The sequence below is a fragment of the Salvia splendens genome, chromosome 11, assembly GCF_004379255.2.
Source record: "Salvia splendens isolate huo1 chromosome 11, SspV2, whole genome shotgun sequence".
Lineage (NCBI taxonomy): Eukaryota > Viridiplantae > Streptophyta > Magnoliopsida > Lamiales > Lamiaceae > Salvia > Salvia splendens.
In genome coordinates, this window is record NC_056042.1 from 14,093,997 (window position 1) to 14,103,623 (window position 9,627).

The 9,627-nt window shown below is 32.8% G+C and overlaps 1 long non-coding RNA gene across 2 annotated transcripts; it reads left to right on the forward strand.

Annotated features, from left to right (window-relative positions):
* The first annotated feature begins 396 nt into the window (after window positions 1–396).
* Window positions 397–5,830, forward strand: LOC121754901. 2 transcript variants are annotated; one of them, XR_006040583.1, is made up of 3 exons: window positions 397–553; window positions 4,091–4,187; window positions 5,630–5,830. It is a non-coding gene; the product is annotated as an uncharacterized LOC121754901 (long non-coding RNA). The 2 variants fall into 2 exon arrangements; XR_006040582.1 differs by lacking the exon at window positions 4,091–4,187.
* Window positions 5,831–9,627: the final 3,797 nt, after the last annotated feature.

The following is a 9,627-nucleotide window of genomic DNA, read 5'->3' on the forward strand; positions in this document are numbered from 1 at the left end:
AGGATAAATAAAGTTTACAAATTAGGTTTTCGGCAATGTTTTTTTTTATGCCGAGAGGGTTGAATAAATTTAAATATTAAGTGATAGTTAATGAGAGTTATTGTATCTTTCTAAATGAGTATTAAAAGTATAATATGAGTAATATTATGCAAGAAATTAGAATTTGTTTAATGTTTGTATAGGAAATTGATAGAAGGGCAAATTTGTAATTTCGCATGAATTATACTTCTCTAATGACTTGATCTACGTGTGGCGATTTTACTCTTGCAAGTAATACAATAAGATGAGTTCTTTTTAAGTATATAGAGAAGTCTAGAAATTTATTATATGCATGGGGGGGATGTAGGATTATGCCAAATGGCAACATAATGTCCATGTATTAAAATAATAGTTGGAGGCACCTTTTAAGATCAAAAAAAAACTTTGGGATTCTTCTTCCCAAATTCTTCATCAAAGAAATCGGCAGCCCCTCCCCAAGACTCCATGGCCATTTTTCTTCACTAATTTTCAACTTACATCGATGATATAATCTTATAATCGGGACAGTCTTGAGGTAGGACTACTTTCTTATCCTAATTTGCAGAGTATAAATTGATATTTCATTTAGTTTGAAATGTTTAAATTTCTGTTCTCATGACTTGAGTTATTAGAATGATCTACCTTTGAACCTTTGAATTATTGATGAATACATGATTTGTGATAGATTATGACATATTTTAATAAATTATTAGAAGCTATTGTAATCTAAGCATGTAATATGAAAGTATACCTTATGGATGGTTTTGGTAGTTCGAAGATCAAGCCTGATGATATATATATATATATATATATATATATATATAGGATTTTGATCCAAACAAGAATGGGTTTAAATCAAGAAATAGAGGCCAATTTTCAGCCTTTGGATCTGGCGAGATCATCTAGATTTTAAAGGATCTAATGGCTCAATTAATTACGTAAATCCTATTATTTTAATGCCTAAAAATCCAATAAGGTTAATATAGTCATTAGCTATATTTCTATTGTTATGGTATCTCCTATAATCTTGCCATTTATCTTTCCACTAACAAATCTTACGCGTGAGTTATGATTTTATTTTCATCAACTTCATCTCCTTCCTATCTTCATCTTCTTCAGCCACTGTACCATCAAACTTCCATTATACTTGTATCAGATTAATCTTTTCCATTCTCAATTCTATACCATCGTCGTTGGAAGATCCCAAATCCAATCGTTTTCCAGATTTAATCTGTTCCATTTCCAATTGTACATCATTGTCGTTGGCAGATCCCAACTCCAAAAATGGAATCCGACACACATTCTACTTCGCAGCCCAAAAGAAGAAACCAATTGATGAAATTCTGAAGTTTGATACCATGTATTTTGTTTTTGAAGTAACGCCAGTTTAAGTTTTTTTAGTCCATTTTATTTGCAATGTCACGTTGTTTGAAATTACTCAGTTCGTTCAGATTTGTATTATGCATTCTGGTACTCAGTAGTTTTTTGTCATGACTCGAATATGGGATTATTATGACTCAATTTACCCATAAGTTTCCATGACCCAAATATTCATCTAGTATGACCAAAAGAATAGATTATGTTTTGGGCATTATAACAGTATTATTGTACTCAGTAGTTTTATGTCATGTCTCGAATATTCGATTATTATGACCCAATTTACCCATATGTTTCCATGACTCAAATATTCGTTTAGTATGACCCAAAAACATAGATGATGTTTTTGGTTATTGTTTGTGTATTCTTCTCTCGTACTAATATTTGATTTTTTTAATATGTTTAAAACATGAGAACAATCGTGTATTTGGTTTTTTTAATATGTTCAAAACATGAGAATATTCTTCGGTCACACTAATATTCAGTTTGTTTGATACGAACATTTCGATCAAATTGTATGAGATATTCTGGTACTCAGTAGTTTTATGACATGCCTCGAATGTTGGTATATTATGACACAAATTAACTTAACAATGCTATGGCACAAATATTCATTTACTATGATCCAATGTATCGAATAATGCTAATCACATGGGCTATCGTCTACAAGAAACAAGAGGAAAGCATTCCAAGGTCATTGTAATGGAAGTTTATCTCATCTTACAGATGAAATAATATATAGTAACAATGACATCCAACCGACATATAAACATGATTTAAAAAAGAGAATTACAAGCTCTTAACACCGTTTCATTAAAATAGTGGTAATCTAAACATCCTTTCGGTGCTTTTGGGATCGGCGGTATCTTCTTCTTCACGTCGTTCTCTGATACACTACGTGACATCCAACCAATTGAAGTGAAAATTTTGCCAGATTTTGTAAATTTTAAGTCAATCGTTGTACGAAATCATACTAACCTTTTCCGTCATGCCTCGCCGATCCAGAAGCTCGATTGTCGACCATTGTTGAAGTACGCTTTTGGGTCACCCTCCTCGTCGATTTCAGAATCGTATTAGTATGACATAACGTTACTATCAATTATCTTTGCCCACTTTTGCCTCCAAATTCGTTGCATCAAGACGAGGTTAATACTCTTCAATAAACAACAATTATGTAGTTGAGATATAATCACAATCAAATCAAGTCATGATTTATTTTGTCTGACCTTTTCCAGAATTAGTAACAACTCTTGCATTTGCTACCCCTTTTTCACTTTCTGCAGAGATTTTTTTGTGATGCTGTACATGAAGCATCAATAATTTAGTGTTTAACATTTACACAAACAAAGCAGATTATGAAAAAACACACGAACAAAAAACAAAGTGCACAAAAAAGAACTAAAATTTCATTCCTTCAAATAATAACCCAGACAATGTAGTCGACATACCTTTCTGGTCTTTAGGTTTTGCCGGTGCCTTCTTCTTCCCAGTATTTCGTTCATAGACTAGGTCACAGCCAACCAATGGAATTGAATTCTGGGTCAGATTTGAGTTGAGTTTCTGTCAAATTGTAAAAAAAAAAACTTACAAACCTTTTCCGTCATGTGTCGCGGTTCCAGAAGATCTTGTGTCCTCCATGGTTGAAGAAGACGCTCTACAAATCGTGCTTGTCAAGTATGGGTTTGAAGTCGATTTTGATGCCCAGACGATTCCTTCGTCGCCGAAAATATAGTTTGAGTTTGGTAGGGTTTGGGTGATTTTGACGCAGAGACGATTTGGTTTGATTCTAGTCTGTAGGGTTTGCTGATTTAGTGATGTATTTTTGGTGAGAGAGAGGAACTGAATGGCGTGGGAATCGAAGATTCAACTTAATAGCATGTGGTGTAATGATCCCAATTAATCCACTCTTAAAAAATGGAAGGGCGGTTCATTATATTTTCTATCCCTAAATTACCCTTATATGACACAGATCGCTCCTATTATGACCCACAGAAAACGTTGACCAATCCAGATCGTGGCCATTCATATCCAGTTCATCTCCAAATCTAACGGTGGGTATATGGTCTGTATTTCTATACTTAGGGGCTTCTTTTGATAGATGAAAACCCTATATATATATATATATATATATATATATATAGGAGACAACTGAATAAGAAGTGGAAAAGAATTTTCTAAAAGTTATAAAGAAGATTATTAAATCCTTGTTTTTCTAGTCATCTGTTCCGAATTATTTGACATACGTAGGGAAGTGAAGATGTTTGTTTAACAATTTGTAAACTATTTTTGATGGGTCTTGTAGTCACCTGAATAATTTCGAGAGTTTTGGAATTTATTTCATATATATATAAATTGTTTAGAAAATATTGCCAGAAACTGTCTGATTTTAGTAGTTTGTGGAAAATGAAGATATCTCCTAGATCATTAGGAATTTTTGAGTGAATCTTGTTTCATTGTAAAATAGACTTCATGGGGTATTTAAAAATGTTATATTAAGCCTCTAAATCCTTCCGAATGAATATAGAATTTTTATGACAAATCAGTCCAGTGCTGTTGTTATATTGTAATGTTAAAGAATAAGGGGGAAATTAAGTTAATAGAGCAAATGAAGTTATTTAGATGATTTAATAATGAAAATATGATATTGGGTAAATATGAGTTATTAATAGTTATGCTATTTATATTATGCATAAAGGCGAAGGAACTTATAGTGCGTTTTGGAGACAAAGGAGTGAACCTAGAAGGTAGAGAAGTATCAAGGTGAAATATGCTTATGTTCATAAGCCTAAGAGGTAGGATATCCTTACTATGAACTTTACTTATTTGGTTTGAACTATGTGAATTAAATGTATAATAATGTGTTATTCTATGTGATAATTGTATATATGTCAAGAGAAGACACAGATGGACTTATTATGATATTTATAAACCTGATATGAAATTCTACGAAGAAATGGTATAAATATAATTATATGATGATGATAGAAATAATATGGTGTGAAATGTGATAATATGTGTTGAAGTGTGTATAAATCACACTTTTAATTTTACATATATTATGTGGTTGATTGATATATGTTGATTGCGGTGAATATTTGGGTTATATGGTGTGAACTAAATATGGTTATGCGATATTTGATATTGATGATAGAATACGATATGGATATGTGATTGGTGCAACAGATATGTTTTGTATATTATATTCGAATTATTTGGTAGGATAAGATATGGATGTGTAATTGATGAAATTGATATGGTTTGCATATGATATTGTAATTATATGAATCATTCGACTAAAGAGGATCTGTGACGGTCTTGTCCTAGATCTGAAATCACAGTGGGACCTTCGGGTCAAATCATATTGGGACCTACGGGTCAATCATATTGGGACCTTCGGGTCAAATCATATTGGGACCTTCGGGTCAAATCACAGTGGGACCTACGGGTCATCATATTGGGACCTACGGGTCAATCATATTGGGACCTTCGGGTCAATCATATTGGAAATCCCGGGCAGATACCAGGCCTGATCCGTCACAGAATAATAAAAAGGAATTGAGAGGCATATGTATATGGATATGAAATTGTTTATGATATAGGTTGTGTATTATTCCTGATTATATGTATTTCGGTATATGAATACCTTGGTGATCGTTAAATGTGTTTGAAATGCGTTTGCAATTTGTCTGCGTTGGTGTGTGGATAAGAATGTGACATAAAGTATTAATTGACTGAATGACTTTGGATATGGAAATAAGACGTGTGACAGATTATGGGAAATAATATGCTTATAAGATAAGAATAAATGAATAAATAATAATTAGCTAATTGAATAGATTAAGGAATTATATGGAACATGTATTTTGTAAGTAAGTATATGAAGAATTATGATGCAATGTGATAGTATTGATATGAGATATTATCTGGAAAACACGGTGAACGTATAGATGTTGTAATAAAGTGATATGTGGTAATACAAGAAAAGAATGATGATATATGATGTCTTAAGAAATGACAACATGTGGAAGGTGGTACGGAAATTAATGTGTTGACGGGTAAAAGATTAATATAGTAAATTATGAAAGTGGGAAGTGCTAAGAATGAATGGTTATAAGTAAAAGATAAATAATGTAAAAGTCTCAATATAGTTTAGATTAGAGAATTGATTTTCATAGTTTTGATATATCTACTGAGCTGTGGAAAGCTTACTCCTATCTTCTTTTACCCCCTGCAGGTTAGAGTTGATAGTATGTCAGTGTGGTCGCGCAGCTTTGCAATTTTTGGCGGGTCACTGGTGGTCAACATGGTTAAAAGTCGTGGCATGTTGTTTAATAGTTCAATCTTTGATCTTCCGCTGGATAAATGTTAAGTTTTTAAATGTAATAGATTTTTGTTGTGCTTTTTAAGCTAAAAAGAAAATAGAAAATTTTCAGTACGGGTTGTCGATACTGAAATGTGACATCACGTATTCGGTGGGTTTACCTACCGAGTAAGGGGTGTTACATGGACTGTTCAAATTTTGTTCATTTTAATCGAAATATTTTCATTTCTTGGGTGAAGTTATTTCATTATAAGATGAAGCAATGTGATTATAAAATGAAGTGAGTGCATAATTAATTTCTAATTTCGATTCATTTTTAGTGTATTTTGTGGTGAGTTCTGATTTCTCAGTGGTTTTCAAGATATGAGTTTCGATTTGTTTGATAGTTCAAATTTGGTTCATTTTAGCTATATACCGTGAATTAATTACATTATAAGATGAAGTTATTTCTGTAAAAGATGACGATATTTCATCATAAGATGAAGCTATTTGTTTTGGACTATTCATAATTGGTTCATTTAACCAAAATGTTTCCATTTCTCGGGTGAAGTTATTTCATTATAAGATGAAGTACAGTAATTATGAGATGAAGTGATTGAATGACGGCACTATAGCAGCGACGGCGGTGGCACACTACATTGGGGCCGAGTTGCGGGTGAATTTCATCCCAGGACTGACCTCGAGTCGCTGCCCTATCTGATTTCGTGATATGGAGTTACAAAACATGTGTAATTCCTGCGATGACCTTAGAGCAAGTCCGATTTGATTAGCGATGATCTTGAGCAGGTCCGGTCTGATCTGATCTGTGATGACCTTGAATTCTCCATGGAACATGGAAGTGGTATATCAACTACAAATAATTCACCAGATCGGTGTATATCACGACAAGATTCAGAAGCTTATTTCTCAAGCTTGATTTCAGAGTTAAATTGGCACGATTTGATGAAGATACAGAAGAAGAAGATCGCGGAAGTAGGGATTTTCCATTGATGTGGGAGGCGCTTGAAACCTCCACGGAATGACGTCGAAAATAGATTTCCAACGATAGAAACAGATTTTTGTCGATGAAAGGAGAATTAGACGATGAAAAACAATGAAAGAATTCGAACGATGAAAGCAGAATTCATAAGTAGAAAACGCAAAATTAATCGTGAATTTCAAAACAAAGATACTGAAGATTTGTTCCAAATATGCGTGACATGATTTAAGGAAACACAATACAGTGAGAATTACTTAACAACCCTTCAGCTAATAAAATAATGATATTTGGTAGATTTTAACTTGGGTCTTTAAAATTAGTTCGACATTGAATACAATCATATATATATATATATATATATATATATATATATATATATATATATATAGGGTTTTGATCCATGCAAAACCATTCTTAATACAAAAATGCAGAACCAAGCATACATAAGTCATTTTTAGGTCATTGTAAGCTTATTTTTACGTCATTATAGTAAGGATGACATGAAATGATCTTAACATGACCTCAACCCAAAGTTTATAATATGACCTAAAACTGCTTTACAATGACCCTCCGTGTTTTTATTTAATTATTGACCATTGGATTGTCAAATCTCATGGTCAGGATTTGGTCTGGATTTTGTATTGAGATCAAGTTTTGTATTGATCATTTCCTATATATATATATATATATATATATATATATATATATATATATATATATATTCTGTCTAAATATTGATCATTGGATTTAGATTTTAATGGCTGAGATTAAAGATACTACATCTTAATCCCCTTATTCATCCAGTTAATTATTTGTTTCAGCCAAGGGATAGAATAGTCTTTTTCTAAAGCAGACAAAATAAGTAAAATTGATTCTGTGTAAAACAAGGACCCATGAATTAGGGTAAAATTAATTTCACCGCTTCCACTTCCACTTCCCGTCCTCACTTTTCAACTCCCCACTTCTTTTCCCACAATGCGGCGGAACGACTCAAATCGTCTTCTCCCACACAGCGGCAGAGCGATACCAATCATCTTCTCCCACACCGCAGCGGCGCGATTCCAATCGTATTCTCCCTCACCGCGGCGGCCCGATTCTAATCGTCTTCTCCCACCGCGTCAGCACCATTCAAATCGGTCCGTTTTCTTATCCTTAGTTATCAAACAATTATCACCATGGTGGACCCAAGGTGATCCAAACTTAACGGTATTATTTTTATTCTACAATTTTACTATTCGATGAAAACTTTACAAACTAAAGTCTTGAATTTTGGTTGTCGATGAGCGGAATCTGCGTTCCAGATTTGGTGGTGGTGAGTTCAGTGATATGTTAATTTAGTAAGCTTCATGTTTTTTTAATTCTCTTTTTTCTTCCAATTAGTTCAGTTCTGATTTTAATTTAGTTTATTTTTTCAGTGATTCATTCTGGAATTCTGAAACTTATGAGGTAAAGAAAATATTTTCATTCAAATCAGTGGTGGTATTCATTGATGAAGTTTGGACTGACGTAACCGAATATATAAAATAACAGGATGAAGTATTTTCAACATCAACTGAGGTATTTCTTTCTGATTAATGTGTGTTGTTACTGGATTTATGACATTTTGTTTTGAACTTGTTGTGCATAGAGAAAACAAATAGGCGCATCCTAAGGAGATTAGTGTTGATAGTAACAAAGAAGAATTTAGAACTGATTCACAAGAGAAGTTTAATAAATTAGTTGGTTCTTGTACGCCGGTCAGCATACTGAAAGGTTTGAATTATGACACATTTCCTATTTTTTTTATGCACAGAGTGTGAAATCTGAGCATTCAATTGAATAATGTGTTTTGTATGTTAGAAATGATGAAGACTGGTGGCTCGCAGTTAGTATGTGATGGAAATGATAGCAGGTCCAAACCAGCATACGATAACTACACCACAAACATAAGGTGAGTCAGTCAATACATTGTTAGACCAAATTTTAGATGCAGAGATTTTTTATAATGATGAACAAATTATATCATAAGATAAAGCATCTCTTGTATGAAATTTAGTTACATGTTTTATTAATATCTCTGTTTATGGGTGAAATTATGTAATTATAAAATGAAGAAAGTTGGTTATTAGATGATGTAATTTCATATCTTTGATTATATCTTTGGCAGTGTAGAAATGTAGCGAAGTTTTGTTTGAGGTGATTTCTTATAAAGATGAATAAACTATACTATAAACCTGAAGTATTTGTTGTAAAAAATGTTCCTGTTTATGGGGTGAATTGATTTCTTTATAAAATGAAGAAAGATGGTTATTAGATGAGATAATTTCATACTCTGATTATTTAACTGGAATAATTTCATTTAAAACTGAAAAATGTTGGTTTGATGAAATGTATATGTGGTTTGGAAATGAAGTGGTTTTACAGTAATGTATATTATCTGATACTTTCAGAAGCTCTAGAATTTGATAGTGAACGAGCTAATGAAGAAGGGAAGTCTAAACGGAGCAACGACAGATTACAGAATGTTAAGGGCAATATAAGCAATGATGGGAACAATGGTTTTACTTCAGAAGACAACAACGTCAGTGGCAACAATGGTCCTACTTCAGGTGTTTTATTAAATTATAATTGTAATACATTCTGTTGATTAAGCATACTAACCATAATCCTTATTTTAGGATCGAAGAGAAACATGGGAAGTTCCCCTGATGAAGAGTTTGGCAGGGAAGGTGAAAGACTCAACAAAGTTGGAGGAAAAGGGAAGAAACCGAGAAAGGAAGTTATTCATCTCATACTGCTGGACAAAAAAAGGCAAGAAATCGAGAAAGGAAGCTTTTAAAGAGATACGACCATAAATTTGAAATTGGCCCTATATTTCCACGGATTTTAATTATCTGCATAATTTGTGAACAGATATTAAACCACAATAGAAGATTCTTTTCATTTGGTCTTC